The sequence below is a fragment of the Macaca mulatta genome, chromosome 16 (assembly GCF_049350105.2).
Source record: "Macaca mulatta isolate MMU2019108-1 chromosome 16, T2T-MMU8v2.0, whole genome shotgun sequence".
Classification (NCBI taxonomy): domain Eukaryota; kingdom Metazoa; phylum Chordata; class Mammalia; order Primates; family Cercopithecidae; genus Macaca; species Macaca mulatta.
In genome coordinates, this window is record NC_133421.1 from 2,366,871 (window position 1) to 2,386,145 (window position 19,275).

The following is a 19,275-nucleotide window of genomic DNA, read 5'->3' on the forward strand; positions in this document are numbered from 1 at the left end:
GGTGGCCTCCTCTGTTCGCTCACTGCCATCGGGGTGAACGCCATATGGGCAGGTGACTGGGTGCTCTAGAACTTCCCCGCCAAGCCCAAAAACCAACATAATTAAATGCGACGTTGGGGCTGGGCGCAGTGGCTCACACCTGTAATCCCAGCACTTTGGGAGGCCAAGGCAGGAGGATCACCTGAGGTCAGGAGTTCAAGACCAACCTGGGCAACATGGTGAAACCCTGTCTCTACTTAAAATACAAAAATTAGCTGGGCGTGGTGGTGGGCGCCTGTAATCCCAGCTACTCAGGAAGATGAGGCGGGAGAATCGTTTGAACCTCGGAGGTGGAGGTTGCAGGGAGTTGAGATCGCGCCACTGCACTCCAGCCTGGGTGACAGAGCGAGACTCCGTCTCAAAAAAAGTAAATAAATGCATTGTTGAGCTAGCAATGTACCTCTAGAAAAGACAGAAACAGGGAAGCTGCAGGGTGCCCCACTGTTTAGGCCACTCAGCTGTGAGCTTCCCTGCTTGGGGCCTTGAGGGTCTCTGGAGGAAGGCTGGGCCTTTGGGCAGAACAGGGCAAGGATGTGTTGCAGGAAGGCAGGCGTGAGAAGGCAGCAGCAGAGAGAACAGAGAGAAGAGGGCAGTGCGTGGCGGGACAAGGACTGTCCCGAGTCCCATCCCAGGCAGTGAGGGGAGGGCAATGCTGGGCTTCCTTGTCTGTGGAGACCTGTATATTGGCAGGAAGGGCTGTGGGACCCCACCCACCTCAAACTACCCTCAGTCTGCATGTTTTTCCCAGCCCCACCTTTCTGGGGGGCTCAGAGAACCAGCCCAGGACCTCACAACAAGAACAGTTCTGCACATTGTTTTTGTTTTTGTTTTTAAATGGAGTCTCGCTCTTCGCCCAGGCTGGAGTGCAATGGTTCTATCTCGGCTCACTGTAACCTCCACCTCCCGGGTTCAAGCGATTCTCCTGCCTCAGCCTCCTGAGTAGCTCGGATTACAGGCATCCACTACCACGTCTGACTAGTTTTTGTATTTTTAGTAGAGACGGGTTTCGCCATGTTGGCCTGGCTGGTCTGGAACTCCTGACCTCAGGTGATCCTCCCGCCTTGGCCTCCCAAAGTGCTGAGATTACAGGTGTGAGCCACCACGCCCAGACCCGGTTTTTGTTTTTTTTTTTTTTTTTTTTTTTTTTTTTTTTGAGACGGAGTCTCACTCTGTCGCCCAGGCTGGAGTGCAGTGGCACGATCTCCACTCACGGCAAGCTCCACCTCCCAGGTTCAAGCCATTCTCCTGCCTTAGCCTCCGGTATAGCTGGGACTACAGGTGTCTGCCACCGCGCCCGGCTAATTTTTGTATTTTTTTAGTAGAGACGGGGTTTCACCGTGTTAGCCAGGATGGTCTCGATCTCCTGACCTTGTGATCCACCCGTCTCGGCCTCCCAAAGTGCTGGGATTACAGGTGTGAGCCACCGCGCCCGGCCCAGACCCAGTTTTTAATGACCACAATTGCATCATGCCAGAGAAACTTGGTACAGAATTCAGATTAAACATCCTTAAGAGGTTCAACAACAGAACCAGACCATCCTGCCGCCGGGATCTGCTTCATAAGTTTGCTGTGCAAGGATTGAGCCAGGTTAATTTTTTTTTAAAAGGAAGATTAAAATGATGAGTTTTTGTGGTTTAAAAAGTAATTCTTGGAGGAAAAAAAATCATTGGAAAAAAGTTGGGAAACATAGCAAACCGCAAAAATTGAGATTAAAAATTACCCATGACTCACCACGTAGGAAAGCTTAGACCGTTTTACATTTCCACCAGCGGCAAATGAAGGAGCCCATGTCCTAGTGCCTTCACCAACATTATCACTGTCATCACTTTTTCCAGTCTGCTAGGGGGAAAAATGATGCCTCATTTTTGTTGCTTATCTGTTTTTTTTCTTTTTTTGGCGGCGGGGGCAGGGGAGCAGACAGAGTCTCACTCTGTGGCCCAGGCTGGAGTACAGTGGTGAGATCTCAGCTCACTGCAACCGCCGCCTCCCGGGTTCAACCAATTCTCTGCCTCAGCCTCCTGAGCAGCTGGGATTACAGGCACCCGCCACCAGCCCGTCTAACTTTTCTGTTTTTGGTTTTTTGTTTTTTTGTTTTTTGAGACGGAGTCATGCTCTGTTGCCCAGGCTGGAGTGCAGTGGCCGGATCTCAGCTCACTGCAAGCTCCGCCTCCTGGGTACACACCATTCTCCTGCCTCAGCCTCCCAAGTAGCTGGGACTACAGGCGCCCGCCACTTCGCCCGGCTGGTTTTTTGTATTTTTTAGTAGAGACAGGGTTTCACCGTGTTAGCCAGGATGGTCTCGATCTCCTGACCTCATGATCCGCCCGTCTCGGCCTCCCAAAGTGCTGGGATTACAGGCTTGAGCCACCGCGCCCGGCCAACTTTTCTGTTTTTAGTAGAGATGGGATTTCACCACATTGGCCAGGCTGGTCTTGAACTCCTGACCTCAGGTGATCCGCCTGCCTCGGCCTCCCAAAGTGCTGGTATTACAGGCATGAGCCACCACACTCAAGACTTTTTTTTTTTTTTTTGAGTTCTGGGATACACGTGCAGAATGTGCAGGTTTGTTACATAGGAAAACATGTGCCATGGCGGTTTTCTGCACACATCAACCCGTCATCTACATTAGGTATTTCTCCTAATGCTCTCCCTCCCCTTGCCCCCCACCTGCCAACAGGCCCCGGTGTGTGATGTTCCCCTCCCGATGTCCATGTGTTCTCACTGTTCAACTCCCACTTATGAGTGAGAACATGCACTGTTTGGTTTTCTGTTCCTGTGTTAGTTTGCTGAGGATGATGGTTTCCAGCTTCATCCATGTCCCTTCAAAGGATATGAACTCATTCTTTCTTATGGCTGCATAATATTCCATGGTGTCTATATTCTTTCTTATGGTTGCATAGTATTCCATGCTGTCTATATTCTTTTTTATGGCTGCGTAGTATTCCATGGTGTATATGTGCCACATTTTCTTTATCCAGTCTATCATTAATGGGCATTTGGGTTGGTTCCAAGTCTTTGCTATTGTATATTTACTGCAATAAACATAAATGTGTATATGTCTTTACAGAAGAGTGATTTATGATCCTTTGGGTATACACCCAGTAATGGGATTGTTGGCTCCAATGGTATTTCTGGTTCTAGATTCCTGGGGAATCACCACACTGTCTTCCGCAATGGTTGAACTAATTTACACTCCCATCGACACTGTAAATGTTGCTTATCTTTGACTTACTGATGTGTAGGAGATATGCTGTTGTCAGCACATTGTGTTTTACCCCGCTATGTTTTATAACTGGTAAGAGCTGAAAGTCATTCAAAAGAAAGCAACTGAGTACCTACTGTGTGCCAGGCTTGTTCTAAGCACAAGAGATTCAGGAAAGAAATGAGGCTGCTGCCCTGGTGGACTTCCTCCTCCAGTGGGAGAGACAGACAATAAATAAGAATATAAATAGGAACCTAATTTCAGACACTGGCAAGTAACAGAAAGACAACAGGGCGGGTAAGATCACGGCTGCGACTGGGAAGCTGGGACGGCGGCGTGGATTCTAGACGGGCATCTGGGAGGAATGACATTTGGGCACAGACCTCAGCAAGGAAACGGAACGAGCCACGGGCACGCTGCGGGAGGCCACCTGAGGCCCAGGAACCCGTGTGGAGGCTGGGGACTGACTGCGAAGGCCGGAGTAGATGGAGCCAGAGAGAACCAGGGGTGGCGGCTGTGATGAGGTCAGAGATCATCTTAAGATTTGTGAACCAGATCGTCAAGGCCCCGTGGATGATGGCAAAAGTAACAGGTCACAGGGAGTGAGGTGACCTGATTTACGGTTTAAAAGGCCATTTGGGGCTGGGTGCCGTGGCTCACGCCAGTAATCCCAACACTTTGGGAGGCTGAGGTGGGCAGGTCATTTGAGGTCAGGAGTTCGAGACCAGCCTGGTCAACATGGTGAAACCCGTCTCTACTAAAAACATAAAATTAGCCAGGTATGGTGGCGGTGCCTGTAATCCCAGCTACTCAGGAGCTGAGGCAGGAGAATCACTTGAACCCCGGAGGCGGAGGTTGCTGTGAGCCGAGATCGCGCCATTGCACTCCAGCCTGGGCGACAAGAGCAAAACCCCGTCTCAAAAAAAAAAAAAAAAAAAAACAAAGATCCTCTAATCTATGCTGATTGGGTTAATCCAGAAAAGAAACCTGAGAGAGAAACAGGAAAAAGGGTGAGACCTAGATCACAAACAGAAAAGGGCCAGGTTATAAAAACAGCCAACTTTTCAATGTAGTCACCCCTCGGCTGGGTGCAGTGGGTCACACCTGTAATCCCAGCACTTAGGGAGGCAGAGAGGGGTGGATCACCTGAGCCGAGGACTTCAAGACCAGCCTGGGCAACACAGTGAGACCCAGTTCTCCATTAAAAAAAACTCCACAAGTCTACAGTATGCAAGAGGATGTACATAGGTGATATGCAAAAACTATGCCATTTTATATCAGGGACTTGAGTATCAGTGTTGGGGGGAGGGTCCTGGAACCAGTCCTCCACAGATACTAAGGGACAACTTTATTTATTAATTATTATTATTATTGAGATGGAGTCTCGCTGTGTCATGCAGGCTGGAGCGCACTGGCACGATCTCGGCTCACTGCAACCTCCACCTTCCAGGTTCAAGTGATTCTCATGCTTCAGGCTCCTGAGTAGCTGGGATTACAGGCATGTGCCACCATGTCTGGCTAATTTTTGTATTTTTATTAGAGAACACGTTTCACCCTGTTGGCCAGGCTGGTCTCAACTCCTGACCTCAGGTGATTCACCCGCCTCGGCCTCCCAAACTGCTGACCTACTGCACCTGGCCTTCCATAACTTTTTGACCAAAATTTTATCAGGAATGGATGGCTACTGATTATTCTTTGAACCTGTTATTTTTCATGAGTGTCCAGTCTAAGATTAAACTATCCTTGCCTTCTTAGAAGAAATCGTCCTTACATGTATTATTAAGGGATCACCAGGATCTTATGTTCCGTGGGGCTTGGGGCTCCCACAAGCAAATGCCACCTTGTAGCAGGAGTCTCTCTGTGGGTAGCTGGACTGTTGCCTGAAGTAAATTTCAGCCTGTGACCCTCAAATGTAAAGCTAGCAGATGAAACATGATTATAAGAGTGGTTTGCATTTAGGCACCTCTGTTACCCTTCAAATGTAAGCATGTGCTTTGCTCTTAGCCAGGAATTTTTTTTTTGAGACGGAGTCTCGCTCTGTCGCCCAGGCTGGAGTGCAATGGTGCAATCTCGGCTCACTGCAAGCTCCACCTCCCGGGTTCACACCATTCTCCTGCCTCAGGCTCCCAAGTAGCTGGGACTACAGGCGCCCGCCACCACACCCAGCTACTTTTTTGTATTTTTTGTTTTTTTTTTTTTTTAGTAGAGACGGGGTTTCACCGTGTTAGCCAAGATGGTCACAATCTCCTGACCTCGTGATCCACCCGCCTCGGCCTCCCAAAGTGCTGGGATTACAGGCGTGAGCCACAACGCCTGGCCTCAGCCAGGAATTTTTAAGGAAATGGTGGTGGGGTTTTGGCACCTGAACAGCCTCAACCCTCTAAATGCTCAGTGGAAATGATGCCATCTCCCAAACCCTGCCAGCTAAGGAAGAACCAGTTTCTTCTGAAACCCTTATGTGAGCCGAAGAGTTGTAACACTTCTCCCCGCCGCCCCGGTCTCCACAGACATGTCTTTTCTCGCTGGATGGTAAGAAACTGTATCTTCCCTCCCTCCCTAAGGATTCCCGTTCCCTTCTCACTGCATCTCAGGAGCACGGGGTCTCGGCTCGTGTTGGATCCTCTCATTGTTGGATCTTTGTTTCCGCATAAAGACCCACACTGGGTTAGTGGGAAAAAAAATTTTTTTTTTCTAGACTCACATCTGACACCAAAAAGTTATTTCTTTTCCTTTTTTTTTTTTTTTTTTTTGAGATGGAGTCTCGCTCTGTCTCCCAGGCTGGAGGGCAGTGGCCCGATCTCGGCTCACTGCAAGCTCCGCCTCCCGGGTTCACACCATTCTCCTGCCTCAGCCTCCTGAGTAGCTGGGACTACAGGTGCCCGCCACCACGCCCGGCTAATTTTTTGTATTTTTAGTAGTGATGGGATTTCACCGTGTTAGCCAGGATGGTCACGATCTCTCGATCTCGTGATCCAGCTACCTCGGCCTCCCAAAGTGAAGGGATTACAGGCGTGAGTCACCGCGTCCAGCTGAAAAGTTATTTCGTTTACAGACTAAGCCACCGTGGTCTAATTCTGTGGTGGTGATTTATTTAGCAACCCATGTCATTCATCAGTGAGCTGCATCTGTGGATGCTTCAGGCCACCCAAAGCACGAAGGTTACTCGGCTCTGAAACAGTGTGGTCGGCACAGGAGTCATCGTTCCGAAAACACGCGGATCAGAACACGACCCTTCTGTCAGAAGGCGTCGTCTAGGAGTGATTTATGGATTCTCTGACACGTCCCGGAAACTAAAAAAAGCTTCAGCTGAAAGAAATGATCACCAAGATGCAGCTCTGCACCCTTTCAAGTGTGAGGCTTGGCTCAAGGCCACCAAAGGTTTTCAAACAGGCCTCTGAAAACACTGGTTTCATAGTCATTTCTGGGTCACAGGTAGTTTTGAGGACAAAAGCTACAGATCTTTCAGCAGAGAAAAATGCACATCCACCAAAAAGTCAGTGTGTAATTTCAGACTCCACGAATCCCCCTGAAGCCTGTGAGTGGAACCTGTCTGATCACAGGAGGTCTACAGACCCCAAATAGAGACCTCCCGGTGTTAAGAGTTCATGTCAGTGCACGTCTTGACTTTGATCAACTGAGAGAGATAAAATCCTGCTCCATCCGTATCCTGCTGCAAACATTTCCTCCAATGCAGTCAGCATCTGCCGAAAACCTAAGATGATGTAACAGTGAGTGGGTGATTAAAAACAAAAAAAATCTCACTCTCCCACTGCCATTGTGTTCCTAAACTCGGGCAGAGCTCACGCCTTCAGGATGGTGAACATCAGAGCCACCCAGGACCGAGAGAGCGCATTGTCCTTTCTAAAAAAGCATTTCCCAGGGCCGGGTGCAGTGGCTCATGCCTGGAATCCCAGCACTTTGGCAGGCCGAGGCGGGCGGATCCCCTGAGGTCAGGAGCTCGAGACCAGCCTGGCCAACATGGTGAAACCCTGTTTCTACTAAAAACACAACAATTAGCCGGGCGTGGTGGCGGGCGTGCTAATCCCAGCTACTCTGGAGGCTGAGGCAGGAGAATCGCTTGAACCCAGGAGGTGGAGGTTGCAGTGAGTCGACAGCCTGGGCGACAGAGTGAGACTCTGTCTCAAAATATAAAAATAAAAAAATTAAAAAGCATTTCCCAGGGACGGGAGTGGTAGCTGATGCCTGTAATCCCAGCACTTTGGGAGGCCAGGGCAGGTGGATCACTTGAGGTCAGGAGTTCAAGACCAGCCTGACCAACACGGTAAAACCCGTCTCTACTAAAAATACAAAACTTAGCCTGGCGTGGTGGTGGCGGGCGCCTGTAATCCCAGCTACTCTACTTGGGAGTCTGAGGCAGGAGAATTGCTTGAACCCGGGAGGTTCCAGTGAGCCGAGATAACGCCGCTGCACTCCAGCGTGGGCGACAGAATAAGACTCTGTCTCAAAAAAAAAAAAAAAAAAAAAAAGAAGCAGGCTTCTAGCAGCTGGGCTTCCATCCTTGGCCCTGACGCCTGCTTAGATGTCAGTGGGTGACAGTCTCAGACTCTGGGCGGGTCATGCCCCTTCTCCAAGCCCAGCTCATCTCATAGGACGACTCCAAGGCTCACATGAAGTGGGGTCTGTGGGGGCTCTAACCTCTAAAACGCTGCACGCATGGAATATTTGGGTTCAATCTATCCTTATTTTTCCCCCTGTATCTCCTGAGTATCCACTTTGAAAATCATTTTCCTGGCCAGGTGCGGTGGCTCAAGCCTGTAATTCCAGCCCTTTGGGAGGTCAAGGCAGGCGGATCACAAAGTCAGGAGATCGAGACCATCCTGGCCAACATGGTGAAACCCCATCTCTACTTAAAAAAAAAAAAAATACAAAAAAGTAGCTGGGTGCCTGTAGTCCCAGCCACTCGGGAGGCTGAGGCAGGAGAATGGTGTGAACCCGGGAGGCGGAGCTTGCAGTGAGCCAAGATCGCGCCGCTGCACTCCAGCCTGGGTGACAGAGCGAGACTCTGTTTTAAAAAAAAAGAAAAGAAGTGGCCGGGCGCGGTGGCTCACGCCTGTAATCCCAGCACTTTGGGAGGCCGAGGCGGGCGGATCACGAGGTCAGGAGATCGAGACCATCCTGGCTAACACGGTGAAACCCCGTCTCTACTAAAAATGCAAAAAATTAGCCGGGCGAGGCGGCGGGCGCCTGTAGTCCCAGCTACTCGGGAGGCTGAGGCAGGAGAATGGCGTGAACCCGGGAGGCGGAGCTTGCAGTGAGCCGAGATCGCGCCATTGCACTCCAGCCTGGGCGACTAAGCGAGACTCTGTCTCAAAAAAAAAAAAAAAAAAAAAAAAGAAAGAAAAAAGAAAATCATTTTCCTGTCAACTTCATTTTAAAGTTAATCAATCAGCTGTATATCTAGATAGCAGGCTGTGTCGGAAACTACTTGGAGAAAGGAGGTTTTTCTTTCCATGGCACGTGGTATTCTTGCCATAAGCACCTGCTGCAAAACAGACAAGTTTTCTGGCCTGTTTCTATGTGATCTGTTTGCCTCCTCATCTCCATTTTCCCAGATTTTAAAGGGGCCTCTGGATTTTTTTTTTAACAGACTCTGTGGATTTTGCTTTTGGTCTCTAAGAGAACTCTGACACCACATCTGATTCCGAAAGGAATTTCTACTTCATTTCACCTCCGGGCTTGGAAGGCTGCAGTGTGAAATACAGCAGAGCCTAGTATGAAAGACTGTGGAAGGGAGAAGGGGCTGAGTCAGGCAGTTCCCAGCAGCCTTTGAATCAGGAGGCAGGAGTGAGGGCAAGAGCTCACATTCCGCTGGACACTGGAGAAAAAAAGGCCAGTGGAGACTTATGCCCTTCAAAAGGGTTGTGCTGGGTGGGGCACAGTGGCTCACGCCTGTAATCCCAGCACTTTGGGGGGCCGAGGCGGGTAGATCGCTTGAGCCCAGGAGTTCAAGGCCAGCCTGGGCAACACAGCGAAACCCTGTCACTCCACAAAAAAATACAAAAATTAGCTGGGCGTGGTGGCCACTCCTGTAGCTCCAGCTACTTGAGAGGCTGAGGTAAGAGGATGCCTTGAGCACAGGAGGTTGAGGCTACATTGAGCTGTGATCATGTCACTGCTGCTCAGGATGAGTGATGGGGCGAGACCCTGTCTCAAAAGGGCTGCGCTATCCGGTATTGCAGCAGCTGGGAAAGAACAGATGACTTTACACCCAGTGTTCGTTCTGTCTAGAGATCATCCTGGCAACATATCCACCCAGGGTGCATTTTGTTAGTCTTGCTCTGTTGCCCGGGCTGGAGTGCAGTGCTGCGATCTCGGCTCACGGCAACCTCCACCTCCCGGGTTCAAACGATTGTCCTGCCCCAGCCTCCTGAGTAGCTGGGATTACAGGCACCCACCACCATGTCCGGCTAATTTTTGTATTTTTAGTAGAGACTTGAACCTCCTGACCTTGTGATCCACTCCCAAAGTGCTGGGATTACAGGCGTTACAGGTGCCCACCACCGCACATGGCCTAATTTTGTATTTTTAGTAGTGATGGGGTTTCACCATGTTGGCCAGGCTGGACTTGAACCTCCTGATCTCAAGTGATCTGCCTGCCTTGGCCTCCCAAAGTGCTGGGATTACAGGCTTGAGCCACCGCGCCTGGCTGATTTTTGTACTTTTAGTAGAGACAGGGTTTCACCATGTTGGCCAGGCTGGTCTTGAACTCCTGACCTCAGCCTCCCAAAGATCTGGGATGACAGGCGTGAGCACCGCGCCCAGCCCTGGGGTGCATTCTGATGGTCCCTGCTGAATGGTCTTCTACCACAGCCACCCAAAGGCCATGCAACACCAGTAGAAAACATCACAACAGGCTGGGCGCGGTGGCTCAAGCCTGTAATCCCAGCACTTTGGGAGGCCGAGGCTGGCAGATCACAAGGTCAGGAGATCAAGACCATCCTGGCTAACACGGTGAAACCCAGTCTCTACTAAAAAATAAAAAAAAAAACTAGCCAGGCGAGGTGGCGGGCGCCTGTAGTCCCAGCTACTCGGGAGGCTGAGGCAGGAGAATGGCGTAAACCCGGGAGGCGGAGCTTGCAGTGAGCTGAGATCCGGCCACTGCACTCCAGCCTGGGGACAGAGCGAGACTCCGTCTCAAAAAAAAAAAAAAAGAAAAGAAAACGTCACAACAAACCCCCAACGCCTACGACTCCACTGTTTATGATGAGTTCATCAAATTCAGAAGCCAGGCCACAGAGAACAAAGAAAAAAAAGAAAGAGGAGACAACATTAGCTCAACTTGGCAAAAATGGAAACGGATGACAAAGCGGGTTATCCAGTTACTTGAAAGTTCCCGCTGCTCCGCCTGGCAGTGGGTTCTGACGAAAAACTCCAAGGCTGTGGTTGGAACGATCCCAGGAATGCAGAGGCCAGAAACGCTTTTACAGTGACCCACAGAACAATGAAGCACGTATCAAAAGGGAACCGGGAAACGGTACAAATGCCAAGGAGAAAGCCCAGCAAATCGGAAACACCAGTGGGATTCGTCAGCACCCACAGAGGCTGCAGGGAAGTGCAGCCTCGTGATTTCCGAGCAGTCCTGGTTCCTGAGAGCAGCACGGAATCTGCCCCCTCGTGCTAAGGACTGGGTCTTGCTCTTGACTGGGGTCTCAGCTTTTCTTTCCAACAGCTGCTGCAAATCTGTGGGATCAAGGCAAAGCCAGAGCAGATGTAGGATCCATCAGCAAACTCCTTGGCCGGGTCAGCCAAGCCTTCTCGGCAGACGTCACCCCTGCCCTCCAGCTAAACGCCGACCACAATCAGAACCACCCTTTCTGTGGAGCTGCATTTGAAAACAGAGTCTGAAGTGTGCTCCCACCTTTCTCACCCCAAACGACCAAAGACCGGGATATACGCTGACAGCAGGAATCCCCTTATCCCAGCCTCCGATGTCACACCAGGACAAACACTAGGGGTTCCTCAGCGCAGGCTCTGGCTCCAGCCACTCCTCAGTGGGTGACCCTGGTCAGGAATCTCACCTTCTCTTGGTTTCCTCAGTTGCAAAATGCAGATAACAGAACCTACACCTCACTGAACGGTTGTGAAGATGAGTTACAGAGAGTGCTTAGCCTGGCCAAGATTAGGTATGAAATAAGTGTTCATTGCTTTCTGCGAAGGAACTGACACAGAGAATGGGTCTCATTCTGCTGCCCAGGCTGGAATGCAGTGGCGCAATCATGGCTCACTATGGCCTCCACTTCCCGGGCTCAAGCGATTCTCCCACCTCAGCCTCCCAGACTGTTGGGATTACAAACGTGAGCCACCACACCTAGCTTAGCTGCTATTATTATTATTTTCTTGAGACAGAGTCTTGCTCTGTCGCCCAGGCTGGAGTGAGGCGGCACAATCATGGCTCACTGCAGCCTCCACCTCCCAGGCTCACGTGATCCTCCCACCTCAGCCTCCGAGTAGCTGGGACTATGGTCGCACACCACCGTGCCTCACTAATTTTTTGATGTTTTGTTGCAACAGGGTCTCGCTATGTGTCCCAGGCTGGTCTCAAACTCCTGAGCTCAAGCATTCTTCCCGTCTCAGCCTCCCACAGTGCTGGGGTTACAGGTGGAAGCCGCCTCACTCAGCCCCCACACCATCTTCTAAGTGCTCCAGCAGGACCTTGTCCTCATCCCCAGAGTTAAGGCCCAATCTTGGATCCCCTTGCTCCTGAGGCATGATTCCCAGTGTGTGATCTGGCCCATGACTGCAATTCTCGGAGCCGAGTATACCTGCTGGCCAAGAGCAGTGCTTGGGCACGTTACGTGTCCAATAAATGACAGAGGAACAACAAACCAACAGAAGGAAGGGAGAGAGGAACCACCGTCCTAGGGCAGCCAGACCAGATGCCTTCTAAGCAGTCAAGCTCAGCTACTTAAATGGCTTTTTCATGACCAAGGCTCCCCCTCATTCCTGGGGGGCCCAGAATGCTCCTGAAATGGCAGAGAAATGATTCAAATCCAGTGCTGGTGGGATGAGAGCTTCTCTCGCTTTGCCCGATGGTGCCTTAGATCCTACACCCTCCCCACCTCCTCATCCCACCTTCACCTTGAGCTGAGGCAGAGAACAGACCCGCCTGTGCCACTGAGGGAAAGGGGCAGAGGGTCTGGGCCAGGCTGACCCGAACCGTCACCAACCTATGAGAATTGCAAACCCTCCTGGCGGATCTGCCATTTTGAAGCTACATGTTTTCAGCTGGTTCGCAGAGAAGACCCACGTATGCCCCATGGGTCGCAAGAGCGTGAGGTTCACAAAATAACGTATCCAATCTGCTCCCTGCAGACAAAGCCACAAGCACAGTATTTGCTGCACACCTTCTTTCTGGACTTCTCTGCCAAGCCAGGCTGTATTAAAATAAAAAGACTGGGTAGAAGCGGATTTAAAATTTATTCATTTCTCTAAATCTCAGAACAGTGAATTTTCTTTTTTTTTTTTTTTTTTTTGAGATGGATTCTCGCTCTGTCACCCAGGCTGGAGTGCAATGGCACCATCTCAGCTCACTGCAAGCTCTGCCTCTTGGGTTCAAGTGATTCTCCTGCCTCAGCCTCCCGAGCAGCTGGGATTACAGGTACCCGCCACCACACCCAGCTAATTTTTGTATTTTCAGTAGAGACGGGGTTTCACCATGTTGGCCAGGTTGGTCTCGAACTCCTGACCTCAGGTGATCCACCCAATTCGGCCTCCCCAAGTGCTGGGATTACAGGCATGAGCCACCACGCCTGGCCGTATCAGTGAGTTTTCTAACCAATTTACAGATGACCTAGCTGGGTTTTGCAACCCAACAGAGCTGAATCAGCTGTGACTTACAACCCTCTAATCGAAGTGCCACAGGGAAATGAAGGTGGTGAGACGCTGAGCGTGCTTTCGAAAACCTTACAGTTTAGAAGTGGAAAATGGTGAAAATGGTAAACGTTACGTTATATATATTTGGCCACAATATAAAAATAAGAACCTACACAACTACATATGGCAGATCAGGCCAACTGCCAGGAGAAATGAACAAAAAAAGGCCCAGGAGGAAGACTGGCTGCATTCGAGTTTACTAGAGCTGCCGGGAGGGCCCTGGATCTGCAGACATACTGAACTATCTCAAACATCCGCTCTGCAGTTACTTTCCTTCCAAATGGGGGCCGCTCCAAGAACTGACCATTCAGCGTTGACTTTGGTCCTCACTGGTCAGTGAAATCTTCAGTCCATACCTGTGTTTGCTGGAGGCCGCATGGGATAGAACAAATGGTGGAGAATGTGGTTCTGCAGCCAGACTGCCTGGGTTCAAATCCCCGCTCTGCTGTGAACCACGGGGGAACTCCGGCCTGCCACACCACCTCTCAGGGTGCCAGTCTCCCGCTGAGTAAAACGAGGACGTTAACAACACTGCTTCGTCCTGGTGCCGTGAGAACGAACTGGATTAAAGCACGTGCAGCGCGGACAACACCGCTCGGTTCATAGTGAGTGTCGGGCCGGGTGCTGGGGCTCACGCCTGGAATCCCAGAACTTTGGGAGACCGAGGAGGGTGGATCACCTGAGGTCAGGAGTTCAAGACCAGTCTGGCCAACATGGTGAAACCCCATTTCTACTAATAATACAAAAATTAGCTGGGCGTGGTGGTGGGCGCCTGTAATCCCAGCTGCTCAGGTGCTGAGGCAGGAGAACTGCTTGAACCAGGGAAGCAGAGGTTGCAATGAGCCGAGATCACGCCACTGCACCCCAGCCTGGGCAACAAGAGTGAAACTCTGTCTCAAAAACTAAAAATAAAATAAAATAAAACACAGGAAGTGTTCAAACACATGCTAGAAATAATGAGGAGGTGTCTGAAAAGAATACTGCCAGCTGCACACAGTGGCTTACGCCTGTAACTTTCACAGTTTGGGAGGCCAAGGTGGGCGGGTCACTTAAGCTCAGGAGTTCGAGACCCCTGGGCAACACAGTGAAACCCCATCTCTAAAAAATATTAGCCTGGCATGGTGGCACACGTCTGCAGTCCCAGCTACTCGGGAGGCTGAGGGAGGAGGATCACCTGAACCTGGTGTGGTCGAGGCTGCAGTGAACCATGATGGAGCCACCGCACTCCAGCCTGGCGACAGAGAGACCTTGTTTTGAAAAAAAAAAAAAAACAAAAAAAAACAAACAAAAAAAAAACCCGGCTGGGCACGGTGGCTCACGCCTGTAATCCCAGCACTTTGGGAAGCCAAGGCTGGCGGATCACCTGAGGTCAGGAGTTTGAGACCAGCCTGGCCAACATGGTGAAACCCTGTCTCTACTAAAAACACAACAATTAGCTGGGCAAGAAGGCAGGTGCCTGTAATCCCAGCTACTCGGGAGGCTGAGGCAGGAGAATCACTTGAACCCGGGAGGCAGAGGTTGCAGTGAGCCGAGATCACGCCATTGGACTCCAGCCTGGGCTATAGAGCGAGACTCTGTCTCAAAAAAAAAAAAAGAAAAAAGAGACAGAGAGAATACTACCATTTCTACTGGGCCATAAATGGAAAAGTATGATGTCCCCTGTAACCGCCATTTAGCATCCATGCCAGCAGCAGGCTCCCATTCTGGTGGAGGGAGAACGGGGTAGTGACTTACTGGGCCTCCTATCAATTTGGGAAACCTCCAGATAGAGGGACCAGGGGACGACCGTTCACAGGAAACGCCAGTTACTCTCAGCCTGGTGTGCAGACACTTCTTAAGTCTTAAAAGCCTCGCTTCACCGGCAAGATACTCTTTTACGACAGAAATCGCTTTGCTGCTAGTGTGACAGGCAGAGGATCCCATCGGCTGCGTCCTCCTTTTCTCTCTCTCTCTAAGACATGTGTATCCATGGCAAGCCTGCTTCCATCTTAACCTGTTGCTCCAAAGTGCTGTCAAACACACAGACGACTCCCAGGATAAAGGACGGCACACCAGGCTTCTCTTACGTTGAATACAAAACAGCCACTGCCCCCTGCCCCAAGCCTTTCTCCAAGGGGACTGCTGTGCTCTGGCAGCCCCCACTCCTCCACGGCACGGCGGCGAGACGCACAGTGTGGGGTGAGAGCACGGGCACAGGAGCAGATGGCTTGGGTTTGAATCCCGGCTCTGCCACTTTGGGCAAATGACTAGTCTCCTCACACCTCACTCTCTTCAGCTGCAAAATGGTCTGGGGGGCACCTCCCTGCTAGTAACTGTGTGGACAGACGGTATGTGCGAAGGGCGTGGAAACATCCCTGGCTCACAGCACTCACACGTGAATACTTCTCACATGTGCCCTTCCAGATGCCATTTCAGAAAGCCCATGCCAGGGCAACGGGCCCCACGCGCGGCCCTCACACTGCAGGAGCGTCAAAGAGGCAGAACTGGACTAGATGGCGATGAGATCACCCTGGCGCCGCCAACCCTGCCAGGGCCGGGACCCAGAGCAGCCCAAGTACACACAGCACATCTCACACCGGCGAGCAGGTCCACCCTGACAAAGGAGAGGAAAAGCCCACGAGTGTCCATGTCCCAGCAGCGGCTCTGAGGGGGGCAAAGACAAACTGGATAAAAGCAGCAATCCTTCTGATTAAATCTGTTTTACATCCTTCCAATTACACCTGCTCTAGGCCACGTGCAACAGCTCACGTCTGTAATCCCAGCACTTTGGGGGCCCGAGGCGGGCGGATCACCTGAGGTCAGGAGTTCGAGGCCAGCCTGGCCAATGTGGTGAAACCCCGTCTCTACCAAAAAGGCGAAAATGAGCCAGGCGTGACGGCACACACCTGCAATCCCAGCTACTCAGGAGGCTGTGGCAGGAGAATTGCTTGAACCTGGGAGGCAGAGGTTGCAGTGAGCCGAGACCCGCCATTGCACTCCAGCCTGGGCAACAGAGTGAGGCTCCCTCTCAAAAACAAAACAAAAAACCTGCTCGACATCCTTCCAGTTAAACCCACCACTTCATCAAGGAGAGAAAGACATTTTCCAGGCTAGCACTGGTCTTTTTCAAAATGGGAGATGGCAGAATTTTATACAGAAACAGTCACTAGTTCCAACCAGAAAGCCCAGAGACAGGGGAGCCGCTGGTGTCCACGCAGGTGGAGCATGAGAGGCTAAGAAATGGAAACGCAGCGCTGCGCGTGGCCGGGAACCAGGTCCGGCTGTGGGCTGCAGTTCCGTGGTCCTGGGCGGGGGTGGGGGGGAGGTCACGTGGGTTACTGGGGAGGATGAAGGATGAATACGGGAAAGAGGCCACGTTTCACATGCAACCCACCTTCGAAGACACCAACCAGAGGCACAGACAGCACATCCCAAGACGCAGAGGCAGGGAAAGGGGGCCCATCTCCTCCTCCTTTCCAGGAGTCACTCCCCAGGCAACTTGGCTACTAAACAGGCAACTTGGCTACTAAACTTCCATTCAGAAAGCTGCACTTTTGGGCAGGGTGCAGTGGCTCACGCCGGTAATCCAGCACTTTGGGAGGCCGAGGAGGGTGGATCATTTGAGGTCAGGAGTTCGAGACCAGCCTGACAAACACGGAGAAACCCCGTCTCTACTAAAAATACAAAAATTAGCCGAGCGTGGTTACGCGCACCTGTAATCCCAGATATCTGGAAGGCTGGGGCAGGAGAACTGCTTGAACCTGGGAGGCGGAGGTTGCAGTGAGCCGAGATCGCGCCATTGCACTCCAGCCTGGTCAACAAGAGCAAAACTCCGTCTCAAAAGCTGCACCTTCAGACTGAATTCAATGAACAACAAATGAGTGAGGTAAAAATAACGGCCACAAACGAAGAGACAAACACACCGATGTTTACTTCCCACCCTTTCAAACATGCCCAATGCAAAATATTTAATGACGCGAGTCGGCTGCCGGCGTGGGGAGTCCAGCTCCCCGACACGGGGAACGCGATCTCATCTGTAACACCAATTAAGGAGGTTCATTTACTGTGCCGTTCGACTTCCTGCCCTCGTGGCTCCGCGAGCCAGAAGATGAGCAGTTAGCTGGGAGCACAAACGGCATATGGCTGCCAGGCTCTTTCTGGCCGGCACCACAGACGAGGGACAGGCTGTTTCCCCACGCTGCAGCTCCCGCAAGCTGACAGAAGGGATTTCCTGAAGCCCCATCTGCTATGAAACCCTCCACTGGGCAGAGTGGTTTGGAACAGCAAGCGGGTGGCTGGTAATAGCAGGCGAGGGCCATATGCTCTCAGGAGAGGAGATCTTAGCAAGCGGCTGGGAGTTTGCACAGGAGGGGGACGAGGAGCCAGCGTGGGTCTGGAGTCAGAGCGACCCCTGTCCCAGCGGCAGTCACTTCTAGTGGGCGATAGGGTTTCCTGGGCCTTGTGGATCTCTCTGCTGACATTACCAGGAAAGAGCTCAGACGTGCCACGCTCACTCTCAGTGGCGCCTTTCGACGTGAATGTCGGGACCCTGACCTGCAGCCGTGTCTTTGGGAGATGCGCCAACACACCGGTGTCAACCCAGAATGTTAAGTTCATTCACAAAGAGAAACAAATCTGAACGTTTTCACTCCAGATCTTTCGAGAACCCGCGAGAAAGAGCAAGGAAGAAAGGAGGCAAAGGAATGAGGACTCTGTGGAGGGACAAGTGTCATTCCCTGTCGCTTTGGGAATCTGCTGCACAAACACACCTGTCCAGGCCATCGTGCATCCCGTCCTGCCCCTCCTTAGCTGGAAAGTGGCAGATGTCACCAGTTCACCCCAACTCCAGCCCATCCACTCCTGTGGCTCAGTACAAGCTATGAGGCGATCGTGTGTGAAGGCCAATGAAAGGACTTTGCAATAGATACAAAAATATGGTAGGTTTCTACATACAAGGCTTCTTTTTTCTTTTTCTTTTCTTTTTTTTTTTTTTTTTGAGATGGAGTCTTCTTCTGTCACCCAGGCTGGAGTGCGGTGGTGCGATCTTGACTCATGACAACCTCTGACTCCCAGGTGCAAGCGATTCTCCTGCCTCAGCCTCCTGAGGAGCTGGGATTACAGGCACCTGCCACCACGCACGGCTAATTTTGGTATTTTTAGTAGAGATGGGGTTTCACCATGTTGCCCAGGCTGATCTCAAACTCTTGACATTGGGATCCGCCTGCCTCAGGCTCCGAAAGTGCTGGCATTACAGGCGTGAACCACCGCGCCCGGCCTGTTTTTTTTAAATTAAAAAATCCATGCCAAGATGCCATCTTTTAAATTGAAACAAAAATCCATGCCAAGAGGCCTGAAAACAGACCTACCCCCAGGAGACAGGGTCAGTGCAGGTGCCCGAGGATAGGACACCAGGGCTCACCCCAGGACCCCAGAGCTCCAGGCTCTGATTTTCTAGTAATTTCCAACATAGCACTTGACTGACATGTCCAGGATGGACTCACTGCACGTGAGAGAACTCCTAGGACCAGCTGCTACAGTGAGAAGCTCCAGTGAGAAAGGTTGATTCCATAAACTGTGGGAACACGGGACGTGATCCACCAAATTGAGAGAGAGAGAGAATCCCACCGTTCTAGAATCCTACCGTCATCCTTACGGACTCAACATCTGAGAGAGAATTCCATCCTTCCATAATCCTACCGTCATCCTTTTTTTTTTTTTTTGAGACGGAGTCTCGCTCTGTCGCCCAGGCTGGAGTGCAGTGGCGCAATCTCGGCTCACTGCAAGCTCCGCCTCCCGGGTTCACGCCATTCTCTGGCCTCATCCTCCCGAGTAGCTGGGACTACAGGCGCCCGCCACTGCACCCGGCTAATTTTTTTTCTATTTTTAGTAGAGACGGGGTTTCACCATGGTCTCGATCTCCTGACCTTGTGATCCGCCCGCCTCGGCCTTCCAAAGTGCTGGGATTACAGGCGTGAGCCACCGCGCCCGGCCTCCTACCGTCATCCTTATGGACTCAACAACTGAGAGAGAATTCCACCGTTCTAGAATCCTACCATCATCATCCTTACGGACTCAACATCTGAGAGAGAATTCCACCCTTCCAGAATCAAGGGACTCAACATCTGAGAAAGAATTCCACCCTTCCAGAATCCTACCGTCAT

General features: G+C 51.4%; 1 protein-coding gene across 2 annotated transcripts in view; it reads right to left on the minus strand.

Annotated features, from left to right (window-relative positions):
• The window catches only part of NXN (nucleoredoxin), a 176,971-nt gene that overhangs the window by 22,835 nt on the left and 134,861 nt on the right, over positions 1–19,275 (minus strand). The gene's annotated exons all lie outside the window — the stretch shown is intronic.